We start from the raw sequence: 13,656 nt of genomic DNA on the forward strand, positions 1-13,656 counted from the left end.
CTCATATGCACCCAAAAATGATACCAATAAAAACATTAACTGTTCCTTCAAATAGCGAGCCCCTGCAGAAGACGATCAGCAGAAAAATAAAAAAATAAGGCATTCAGAAAATGGAGACACAAAAACTATTTTTTTTCAAAAATGCTTTATTATATAAAACTGAGACAAACAAACAAACAAAGTAGACATATTTGATATCATTGCATCCATAAAAACCTGCTCTATAAAATAGCACATGATCTACCCTGTCAGATGAATGTTGTAAAAAAAAAAAAAAAAAAGTGCCAAAACAACAATTTTTGGGGTTACCTTGCCTTACACAAAACGTAATATAGAGCAATTAAAAATCATATGTACCCCAAAATAGTACCAATAAAACTGGCACCTTCTCCCCTAATTTCCAAAATTGGGTCACTTTTTGGGAGTTTCTACTGTAAGGGTGCATAAGGGGGGCCTAAAATGGGACATGGCATCTAAAAACCAGTCCAGCAAAATCTGCCTTCCAAAAACCATATGGCGCTCCTTTCCTTCTGCGCCCTGCCGTGTGCCCTTACATCAGTTTACGACCTTATGTGTGGTGTTTCTGTAAACCGCAGAATCAGGGTAATAAATAATAAATAATGAGTTTTGTTTGGCTGTTAAGAAAAAACTTGATTAAAATGGAAAATCTGCCAAAAAAGTCAAATTTTGAAATTTCATCTTCATTTTCCTTTCATTCTTGTGTTAACAAAGTTTGTAAAATCAGTTTTGAGTAGCTTCAGGGGTGTAGTTTCTACAATGGGGTCATTTATGGGGGGTTTCCACTATGTAAGCCCCACAAAGTGACTTCGGACCTGAACTGGTCCTTAAAAAGTGGGTTTTGGAAATTTTCTTAAAAATTTTAAGAATTGCTTCTAAAATTCTAAGCCTTCTAACGTCCTAAAAATATTAAATGACATTTACAAAATCATGCCAACATAAATTAGACGTATGGGGAATGTTAAGTAAGAAATATTTTATGAGGTATCACTTTCTGTTTTAAAAGCAGAGAAATAGAAATTTTGAAAATTGCTAATTTTTTAAATATTTTGGTAAGTTTGGGATTTTTTCATAAATAAAGGTGAAATATATTGACTCAAATTTATGACTATCATGAAGTACAATGTGTCACGAGAAAACAATCTCAGAATGGCTTGGATAAATAAAAGTGTCCCAAAGTTATTACCATATAAAGTGGCACATGTCGGATTTGCAAAAAATGGCCTGGGCAGGAAGGTGAAAACTGGCTCAGGGTTAAAAGGGTTAAAGAACAGTGTACTGATTAGTGTGGTTCCCAAGAGCACAGTGGCCTCTAGAATGCATAACTGGAACAAGTTTGGAACAACCAGGACTATTCCTACAGCTGGCCTCCCCACCAAACTAAGTAACAGGGGACAAAGGGCCTTGGTAAGAGAAGTAACCAAGAACCCAATGCTGACCTGGTGTTTTCCAGCGTCTGGGACAGGGAGACTGGTAAGAGTTGAGAGAAAGCTGAATGGAGCAAAGTACAGAGATATTCTTAATGAAAACCTGATCCAGAGAGCTCTGGACCTCAGACTGAGTCAAAGGTTCACCTTTCAACAAGACAATGACAGTGAGCACACAGCCAAGATAACACAGGGACAACTCTGTGAATGTCCTTTAGTGGTCAAACTGAAACTCTGATTTGGATCCAATTGAACTTTTCTGGAGAAACCTGAAAATTGCTGTAAACCGGCCATTCCCATCCAATCTGACAGAGCTTGAAAGGATCTGTAGAGAAGAATGGCAAAAGATCACCTAATGCAGGTGTGCAAACCTTGTGGCATCATACCTGAGAAGACTGGAGGCTGTAATCGCTGCCAGAGGGGCTTCAACTAAGTCCTGAGTAAAGGCTCTGAATACTTATGTCAATGCTTTTAGTGAAACTTTTAGTTTTTCCTTTTCAAGAAATTAGCAAAGACTTCATAAATGTTTTCAGTTTCTCATTATGGGGTATTAAATGCAGAATGATGTGAATTTTTTTTATTTTTTTATTTTAGCACAAGACCACAGCATAACAATTCCTCTAAAGTTCAATCTTGGTTTCTTCAGAACAACAATTCTTGTTTCTCACAGTCTGAGAGTCGTTTAGGTGCTTTTTCCCCAAACGTCCATGTTTCTTTTACTAAGGAGAGGCTTCTTTCTGGCCACTGCTATAAATCCCAGATTAGTGGGGTGCTGCAGTGATGGTTGACCTTCTGGAAGTTTCTCCCACATAGGATCTTTGGGGCTGAGCTAGAGATATCATTTGGTTTTTGATCACCTCTGCTATTGAAATTTCTGCTTTTCCTTTTCAGTAAATTGGCAAAGATCTCTACAATTCTCTTTTCAGAATATGAAAGGGTCTGAAGACTTTCTGAATGGCACTGTTCATGCAGTAGAAATATTGTCTGGTTTTTATGTACATTACATTTTCCTCTCCAGTAGTGCCCCCTAGTGTTGATCCCTATGGTTGCATTCAGTGCTGGAACAACATCCCCAGTAAGCTTCCCTGCTCCCTTTCTCTTCTCAGTGCTCGTGGTCTCCAGTAAAGCAGGTAAAGTGGAACAGACCCCTTTTATTCATTCTTCCCTAACTTTTAGATATGTGGGACTATTTTATAGGCAGGGAAGTAAGGAATTAACTTGAGCTAACTGCAATGCATCATGGAATATGCAGGTGCTTGATGAGCTGCTGCCCACTCACATACAGAAAAGAAAGTCCTTGAGATATGTAAGAAAATTAGTTTTAAATTTGTAGGATAACCCCTTTAATTTGCTTCACCACAGAAAGTGCATAAACTGTGTCATGCACTTTATTCATCAATCTTGCCTCCATGCACTGCAACAGTGGTCACAACTAGTGTTGAGCGAACTTGTGTTTCAATTTCGGCGCTCAAGGTTCGCGTTATCTAAGAATTTCGTTATGGATTCCGCTACCATGGACCATAAGTTATGGGTCCATGGTAGTGGAATCCATAACGGAATTCCTCGATAACCCGAATCTTGTACGCCAAATGTGAAACACAAGTTGACTCAACCCTAGTCATAACCCATGGATACGAGCAGTGTATAATGTGATGGAAAAATGAATCAAGCCAGTAAAGGAGGCAATATGGACAATCACAATACATTAATAAGTACCTTGTATTAACTGTGTCTACATGATTAATGCCATTTCAATTATAAAACACTACAGGTACCAGCGCAGTTTCTCCTGAGCCCCCGACACAGTAAAGGATGTGAAAACTCACTGTAATAGCTGTAGGGATCAATTCCTACATAAATTGACTAAATATAGCATAAGTGGGGAGGACCTACATGTACCTACAGCTAACTTTACTCAAAGATGCGATGGAGCTGCGACCCACTGTGGACAATCCGACAGAGGATGAAACACAGGTGGATACTCCAGTTCTCGTATCTCGGTACAGGGCGTACCACTTCACAACCTCCAACATCAGACGAACAGCCAGCTCCACGGGAGGCAGCAGCGGAGGGCACCACTGGCCATATTTCATGTCGAAGAAGGGAACGCCTAGACACGGTTTCTGCATCAGATACTCAGGCCATGATTGAAGCTCGTGTGCTCGAGCATCAGAAACAATGCTGTACCGTACTTCATGTTTGATCACCTGCGTTTAAGGTTTTACCCTTACACCAGTGGTGTTTAGCAATTAATGCATACTAAAATTTTGAAACTCAAGTGTGGATATTGGTTAATAAAGTGTACTATTGGCTAATACAGTACTGGTGAACTTTGTGCTAACCCACACATCTCATTGAAGGGTCCATGGAACAGGTAGGAGTACTTCATCATCGTCAATGTTTACGCGCATTCATTATTGCATGTAAACACAGTAGAAGACAAAGCACTCACATAGGCTCCATCTATGTATATATTTTTTTTCATACGTAAGTCAATAAACCCACTGCTATCTGCTCCGTCCAATGTGTTGTCGTAGTCAGGGTTGCCAACCAGAGTTTTTTCTTTTTTCTGTACAACTTAGGCTACTTTTACACTCGGTCATGGATCAGCAAAAACGCTTCCGTTACAATAATACAACCGCATGCATCCATCATGAACGTATCCAGTTGTATTATGTCTTCTATAGCCATGACGGATCCGTCTTGAACACCATTGAAAGTCAATAGGGGACGGATCCGTTTTCTATTGTGCCAGATTGTATCAGAGAACACGGATCCGTCCCCATTGACTTACATTGTGTGCCTGTTTGGCTCTGCTTCGTCAGGCGGACAGCAAAACGCTGCAGGCAGCGTTTTGGTGTCCGCCTCTAGAGCGGAATGGTGACTGAACGGAGGCATACTGATGCATTCTGAGCGGACCCTTTTCCATTCAGAATGCATTAGGGCAATACTGATGCGTTTTGGACCGCTTTTGAGAGCCCTGAACGGATCTCACAAACAGAAAGCCAAAACGCCAGTGTGAAAGTAGCCTTATCCAAAAATTATAGACAGCCAACCTTTTTAATGGACAAATTGGAAAGATATAATGAATGATAAAAATTAAAAGTAATTACCAGCATTTACTGTGAGCTGTAAAGTGATGATAATAAACACCCAAAAAATTTAATCAAGTGCCACCAGCCTAAAAAAAATCATGGTCACTTTGTTTTTCACAGACTAATGAAAAATATTCGTCATATTTTCGCAAATTTGAGAATTCGTTATCTCCAGTCATTATTTTCCTGATTGCAAAAATTAGCAATCAGGATACGAAAATTTGCGATCAACACTACTCAGAAAGTCAAAGATATTGCAGCCTTCTTATTGGCCCACAAGCAAGAAGCAGTGAGGGATCATGGGTACTGATGAAAAAAAATGTCGAATATTACGAAGATATAGCACTATATTCTAGATATTCGCGAATTCTCGAAGTGCCAATATAAAAATTTGTGATTAAAATATTAGTGTTCAACACTAGTGAGTAGCACTGCGGTGTGGAGCTACAACAAATACGCATTAGACCAGGCTGTATAGTTATGTTGCAAATCAGCTTACAAGCAAGTGTAAGGAAAATTGCAATCAGATTCTGCACAACGCACCAGTAGTTGTATTTAAAGTTGTAGTCATGCGGAACCTGATCACAAACGTTTTTCCAATCTCCTAGGTGAGGGGGAAAAAGAAACTTACCTGAGATTCAGTGATGATGTGGGCTTCTTTTTACAACAACACCTTGTCAAATTGTATGAAATTGAAATCCAAGTTGGTCCCTTTTTAAAAGGATTCTCTGGGATTTTAATATTAATGACCTATCCTCAGGACCGCTGTGCGCGGTCAGGACATAGTCGGTATGTAGTGCACGTAGGTGCGCACTATAGCCTGACGCGGTGCAGTTGTTTGAGAGATTCTATGGCACACCAAAAAGTTTTATAATGCTTTTAGTCCATCATGTAAGTTTTTTAATTACTTTGTACAATCAATCCATGTCCAGAAATTCCACATATATGCAAAGTTTTTACAAGGCCATATACTGTCCCAACGTTTCGGTCCGACAAAGGGCTCTGTCAAGAAATGTGAACAACAGATAGAGCATTCCATATATTGTCAGAGAGTAAAATGTACAGGTGAAACTCGAAAAATTAGAATATCGTGCAAAGTTTATTTATTTCAGTAATGCAACTTAAAAGGTGAAACTAACATATGAGACTCATTACAGGCAAAGTGAGATATTTTAAGCCTTTTTTGTTATAATTTGGATGATTATGGCTTACAGCTTATGAAACCCTAAAGTCTCCATTTTAGGCTACATGCACACGTTCAGGATTCATGTGCGGAGAATCCGCACTGAAATCCGCAGGTGTTCACAGGCAAATCCGTGCGGTCAATCCGCATTAATTGGTGCGGATTTGCATGCGGATTTGCGTGCGGATTCGGTGCGGATTTTCCGCATGCGGATTTCACTAAGTGAATGAAGAAAATCCGGTCAGGAAAAAAAAAATTTATTGACATGTCGCGGATTTTAAAATCCGCACCGCAGGTCAAAATCCGCGCGGAAAAAATCCGCATCGTGTGCATTGAGAATTTCAAATTCTCATAGAATACAATGTACATGACCTACGGTGCGGATTTTCCGCACGCAAATCCGCACGCAATCCTGATTGTGTGCAGGGGGCCTCAAGGTACCTCAGGGGGTATGGATTAATTAGCTGACTAGAGTGTGACACTTTGAGCCTAGAATATTGAACCTTTTCACAAAATTATAATTTTAAGCTGCATTAATGCAATTCCTTTTAATTTGCATTAGGCCTCATGCACACGACCGTGGTGTGTTTTGCGGTCCGCTAATCGCGGATCCGCAAAACACAGATGGCGTCCGTGCGCGTTCTGCAATTTGTGGAACGGCACGGACAGCCTTTAATATAAATGCCTATTCTTGTCCGCAAAGTGCGAACAAGAATAGGACATGTTATTTTTTTTTAGCAGGGCCACGGAACGGAGCAATGGATGCAGACAGCACACAGAGTGCTTATATAAAAAGGAAGATGGCTTCGGCAGCATGTAGCAATATCAAACTTCTTTATTTGTACCTCCAGACACAAATGGCAACGTTTCGACTGTTCACCAGTCTTTGTCAAGCCTAATGACATCAGTGTTGGTAGGCATATAAATACCCCCCATACTAAAAAACACGCCCCACATTCAATCAACAAGGCTAATCATTGTGATGGAATAAATCTGTACAGGTTGTTACTTACTGAAACCGGCATGGCCTCCATCCTCCTCATGTGCGCCACAGCGTATTGTTTATTCGATTGCGCAGCCGCGGCTTGCCGGCTACACATGCCGGAAGTATCGTCAGTTGTCATGACTACGGCAGGCGTAGACGTCTCCGGCCAATAGGAAGCCAGAAGGAAACATTGTCGTCATCGTCGTCATCATCTGCGCGACGTCCACGTGACACCCCACATGGTGCGCACAACCGTGCGTCAATCTCATGGGTCACATGGGCGGCGCGGCCAATGAGGACACAATGTAAATGTCGGAGTCATGGAAACTCAGACGCCGTGGACTGCGCAACTAAGGTGATGTGCATGATCAATATGTCAACATGCACTCGATAGGTGGTTGGATGAGCACCGTTAGATCAAGATCGCAACAATGATCACCACATCCTCCCTAACTATTGGCCAAATCAAACAGAGGTGGAGACCATGTCCAGCGTCGCATGTCAATATGTATAACACATATTACACAAATGACACCCATCAGATAATAAAGAGCATTGTATCATACAATAATAGCAGTCATTATAATGGGGATGTGTTGTCACATATTAAAAATTAATTATAAAAAATTAATTAATGATGTCCCTATACTGAAGAGGACCATCGAACGACCCATATCAGTCGACAGATGTAACGTTAAACTCCAAGTTTAACCCATAGGGTTGAAGGGATCTAAGGGTATGGATCCACTTTAATTCCTTTTTCCTTAGAATCGCCTTCCTATCACCACCTCTTCTCAGATATCCAACGCTGTCTATTACTCGGAATCTCAATTGATTAATGGCATGTTTACAATCAATAAAATGTTTGGCAACCGGTTTGTCGATGGCTCCTGTTCTAATAGTACTCTTATGCTTATTAATCCTTTCCCTCAGTTCCATTGTGGTTTCACCCACATATATTAGGCTACACGGACACTGTATCATGTAGACCACATCTGTGGATTTGCATGTGAAGTGTCCCTTAATCTTAAACCGTTTACCACTATAGGGATGAGTAAAACCATCACCTCTCATGATGCAACTGCAGTTGCAGCAGGAGAGGCAAGGGAAATTACCATTCCTAAGTGGTGCCAGTCTTTTCTGTTTGTCTAAATCCTTGCCTCCTATATCCGCTTTGACTAATCTGTCCCGTAAATTGCGGGTCCGTTTATATGCCATCATTGGGGGGACAGAAAACTCTTTGACTGTTGGCAGTCCTTTCTGGAGGATCTGCCAGTCCTGGCGTAAGATGGCAGCAATATTGCGGCTGTCACCCCCAAAGATGGACACAAAAGGGATACGGGCAGACTCTTGTTTCAGTGGTTTTCTCACCAATGTGGATCCACGATCAATGGAAATAATCCTATGTTTAGTACGGTTAATCAGTTGGTTAGGGTAGCCTCTTTTTGCAAATTTCCTACACATCTCATCTATTCTGTAGTCCAATTGGGTGTCATCGGATACGATCCGACGTACCCTTAGTAACTGGCTCCATGGAAGAGAATTCACCATGGATTGAGGGTGATTACTGTTGTACATTAGTAGGGTATTCCTATCTGTAGGTTTCTGGAATAGATCAGTACTGATCCTTCCATTGTGCACCTGAACTCGGACGTCAAGGAACTGCAGCTCACGGGCAGAATGCATCACGGTGAACTGCAGGTCCCGGACCCCAGAGTTCAGGTGCACATGGAAATCCTCCAGTTCAGGTAAAGTGCCTGTCCAAATCAAAAAAATGTCGTCGATGTAGCGCCACCAGCACAGAACCCTCTCAAAAAAAGTGGAGCGATACACAAGTCGATCCTCGACCTCCGCCATGAAGATGTTAGCGTAGGTGGGGGCCATATTGGACCCCATCGCCACACCACGCTTTTGCTGGTAGAAGGTGTCCCCAAAGAGGAAATAATTCCTCCTCAGGACCACCTCCAGGAGGGCGAGGATCAACCGGCGCGCCCCAAGAGAGAGTTCTGTGTTGGCAAGGGCCACATCGACGACACCCAGACCATAGGAGTGGTCGATGGACGTATACAGCGATACAACATCGAAACTAACATTAATTAATTTTTAATAATTAATTTTTTATAATTAATTTTTAATATGTGACAACACATCCCCATTATAATGACTGCTATTATTGTATGATACAATGCTCTTTATTATCTGATGGGTGTCATTTGTGTAATATGTGTTATACATATTGACATGCGACGCTGGACATGGTCTCCACCTCTGTTTGATTTGGCCAATAGTTAGGGAGGATGTGGTGATCATTGTTGCGATCTTGATCTAACGGTGCTCATCCAACCACCTATCGAGTGCATGTTGACATATTGATCATGCACATCACCTTAGTTGCGCAGTCCACGGCGTCTGAGTTTCCATGACTCCGACATTTACATTGTGTCCTCATTGGCCGCGCCGCCCATGTGACCCATGAGATTGACGCACGGTTGTGCGCACCATGTGGGGTGTCACGTGGACGTCGCGCAGATGATGACGACGATGACGACAATGTTTCCTTCTGGCTTCCTATTGGCCGGAGACGTCTACGCCTGCCGTAGTCATGACAACTGACGATACTTCCGGCATGTGTAGCCGGCAAGCCGCGGCTGCGCAATCGAATAAACAATACGCTGTGGCGCACATGAGGAGGATGGAGGCCATGCCGGTTTCAGTAAGTAACAACCTGTACAGATTTATTCCATCACAATGATTAGCCTTGTTGATTGAATGTGGGGCGTGTTTTTTAGTATGGGGGGTATTTATATGCCTACCAACACTGATGTCATTAGGCTTGACAAAGACTGGTGAACAGTCGAAACGTTGCCATTTGTGTCTGGAGGTACAAATAAAGAAGTTTGATATTGCTACATGCTGCCGAAGCCATCTTCCTTTTTATATACGTATTCCAAGGCCTGATGGATCAAGGGCCTACGGCTAGGCTGCTGCATTGAACGACGCATTATCTTGAGACCGTAAGGTGCTGCTTCTACATTTTCACGTTTAGCACACAGAGTGCTGTCTTTTTGGTCTAACAGGGGAATTAACCAGTACCAAATCGAAAGGGGTTCACACCTTGTGTAAGATACTATTAGCAGCAGCACGTCTTCTGGTGGCAGTGTACTGGAGAAAGGTGGATCCCCCAGCATTGCAACATTGGTTTATGAAATGTGACCAGATCTATAGATTGGAACAAATAGCACATTGGGATGCTAGAACACCTCAACGTTTCTCGGAGATCTGGGGCCCATGGAGGAAGTTTAGAGGATTCACTGATTAAGCTAGAAATCCATTTTGGAAATGTATGACTAGTGCAGGTTGTGAAGGAACATGAGACCTCTAGACTCATATTATCCTATACCCCCCTTCCCTCTGACTTCCCCCCTCCCCTTACCTCCCTCCTTGTTTCTACATTTTGGAATTGTTTCTACATATGTATGTTTTACCAGGATATGTGATATACCGATTACATTAATTTATGTATGACTTTTGTATTGGCTGTGATCTAAACATGCCGATTTATATATATGATTGTCAATGTTAATCTTTTCACGCCTATCGGCGAGTATCCAAATTGATATTTATGAAACAATAAAAACATTTTGAAGTAGCACACAGAGTGCTGTCCGCATCTTTTGCGGCCCCACTGAAGTGAATGGGTCCGCATCCGAGCCACCAAAACGGTGGCTCGGATGCGGACCAAAACAATGGCCCTGTGCATGAGGCCTTACTGAAATAAACGGACTTTTGCACGATATTCAAATTTTTCGAGTTTCACCTGTATATATGAGAAGAAGCAAAAAGCAAATGAAGTTAAATATACGTCAATAATGAGAAGTAAAAATAATAATAATCGTCAAAGAACGGCACAATCAACATCAAATATGATTGCTACAGGTCCATAATAATGGCAATTATATACATTAGTATATGATTGAAGTACTATTATGAGGCATGTCGAGGTATGTAGAATAAAGTAAGAGAGTGTCTAATGTACCAGAATGCTAGGGAGATGGAGGACAGGGAAGCAAGAAGATATGATGATGGAAGCAAAAATTAATATGTATAGACAATAAGAAATAAGTGGGGGCTGGTGGTGTTGAGAGTGATAAGGAAATACATTGCTGGTGAAGTTAGTCAAAGAGGTGCAACTGTTACCTGAGGCAAGGAGTGGAGAAACTTAATCTGGACTGCGGCGAATGGCGGTCGTGCACGCTATAAATAGAGGGATAGAGTGTATGGTGTCCCAGGAGTAAGCGCGCCCCATGGCTGACGTCACTATGTCAGAGTGTGTGCACATGCGCGCAACATTGTATGAGGTTATACTGGCAAGAGAACCGCTCGTGTAGCGGTTACTATGGAGAAGTAACGCTAAAAGAGGCAGAGGGAGACAAAGACTAGTATCTTCTAGTATCTTCTACATGAATGTACAGGAGGGAAATAATCTAATGCATGAAATATGAAATAAATCAAATGTATAAAGTATATATGTTGGGACAGTGAGGGGTTTTGTCTGGGGAGGCAGGTATTTTCCTCTCAACATGTGTGGCTGGCTGGTTTCCAGCCAGGTGAAGTCAAATACTGGACCGGGGTTTAAGTGCTGGTCTGGGTTTTGGCAGCACCTGGCTGTCCTTAAATTTTGTGTCTTTGTGTTGGGGTCTGAGGTTTTGTGCCGGACTGGAGGGCTGAGACCCACGTGCAGGGGGAACAGGCCCCCTAAAGCCTGCTGTGGACTGCTGGAGGCAGAACTTTCAACAAGGTGATATGTGCAAATTGAACTTTCCATTTGTGTGTGAATTAACACCAAAGACTGCAAAGTGACGTGTTGTTTTATGCAACTGACGCAAGTGTGAATAAACACTGAAGTTTGAGTTAAGAACTTGTATTTTGCCTATGTACTGTGTCCGCTTACCGTATCTACCAGAGAAAAACCCCACAATTGGGCAATCGCAGTGAGGCTGGCGTGAAGGCCGAAATTTTTCTTTTTTCTGGGCGTGGTTGTATGACTTACATCAAACCAGCGAGATTACAACCCGTGTCCCTCGACAAAATGGAAACTGTCGTGAAAGCCCTTGTGGAGGCTAAGCTGCAGCAGCGGGAGGCTAATAAGCAGCAGCAAGAAACAAACCAGCTGCTGTTACAACATGTGATGACTTTACAGGCGGCAGGAGCATCCCAGAGCGTCCACGATGCCCAGAAAGCGGTCCGTGCGGTGATCCCCAAGATGACCCCCTCGGATGACATCGAAACCTATCTGGAAGTGTTCGAAAGGTGGCCGTGAGGGAGAAGCTACCCCGAGATCAATGGGCTGAGGTCGTCGCTCCGTTTCTGGCATCTCGACCCCAGCAGGTGTATTTCGACTTACCGGACAATCAAGCGGCCGATTACCCGACAGTAAAGGGTGAGATTCTGGCAAAACTGGGGGTGAATGTGTTGGTCCGGGCCCAGCGGGTGCATCAGTGGAAGTTTAACCCAGCTGAACCCGCGAGACCTCAGTATTATGATCTATTACACTTATTGCAAAAATGGCTGCAGCCTGAAGTTCCACTGCTATGCTGGACGGTCTGTTGGCTGATGTATTCTGGAGGGTTCCATACCCTCTCCAGCACTGAATCGGCCACGTGTCTCCTGGTAATTCCCCTGAGATGGTGGACCTGGTGGAACGCTATGAGGCTACCAGGAATCTACAGGGAGGTTATTTTGGGAGGGGCCAGTCAAACCCCAGAAATCTCCACCACAGGCCCGGCGACTTGTGCCAACAAAACCCGGGATGTACCCCCTATGGACCCGGCTCCGATAGTCTGCTGGCGGTGCTAGGAGCCTGGCCACGTAAGGGCTGACTGTCCCCGTCGGGGTGAGCCTGTGGACACTAACTATGGCTACCGCTACTCATTTTATGCCAGGAAGCTGTGTGCCTCCAGTACCCCAGAGACTATAGGAAACACTCTGGGGTTGGCGTTGCTGGACTCAGGGCTACACTGGTACAACCCGCTGAGTATCCTGGCCAGAAAGTCGTGTAATGTGTATTCATCGCTATGGTGTCTCTATCCATGGTTGGCGGCAGATGGACCCACGAGGTGGCCATCAGCACCAATCTACACTATGAACTAATAATAGGGAGAGACTTTCTGAGCTATCTGGCACTGTGGCCTGCTACGAGAATTACCGATACCCATGAGACAGGGGTAACCCTAGCAGATTGGCCCTGCTCAGGGGGGAGACAAGAACCGTGGGAACCTTAGACCGAAGGGCCAGCGGTAGGGGTAACCACCACTTCGGTGGAAGAGAGGGAGACAACCCCGCTAAGTGTGATGGTGGGAGACGTGGAGGACTTGCCGCCGGATCCTGAATTGGCAGACCTCAATGTCTCCGGGGATAATTTGGGTACCGCCTAACGTCGGGACCCAACTCTATCCTGAGCCTGGGAAAATGTGTTAATAGTAGATGGTGAACCACAACAACCTGGGGCAGAGTCTGTGTTTCCACGTTTTGTGGTTCATCAGGATATGTTGTGTCGGGTAAACCAACTACGGGGTGAGCCTATTGAACAGTTGGTGGTCCCCAAGGCTTATCACAAACTCGTGTTAGATCTAGCCCACCAACACGTTCTCGGGGGTCACCTGGGGCTGCAGAAAACTCAGGATCGTATTCTACACCGGTTTTACTGGGCTAGCATATTCAGAGAGGTGAAAGAGTTTTGTAAATCTTGCTCGACCTGCCAGATAACGAGCCCCCAGCCACATTTCCGTAGACCCCTAATTTCTCTCCCTATTATCGAGGTACCGTTTGACCGAATAGCTATGGATCTCATAGGCCCAGTACCGAAGTCCACCAGAGGGCATCAACACATCATAGTCATCCTAGGCTACGCCACTCGGTACCCGGAGGCGGTGCCACTGCGACATACCT

This window comes from Bufo gargarizans, chromosome 1, assembly GCF_014858855.1.
Source record: "Bufo gargarizans isolate SCDJY-AF-19 chromosome 1, ASM1485885v1, whole genome shotgun sequence".
In the NCBI taxonomy this organism is placed as follows: domain Eukaryota; kingdom Metazoa; phylum Chordata; class Amphibia; order Anura; family Bufonidae; genus Bufo; species Bufo gargarizans.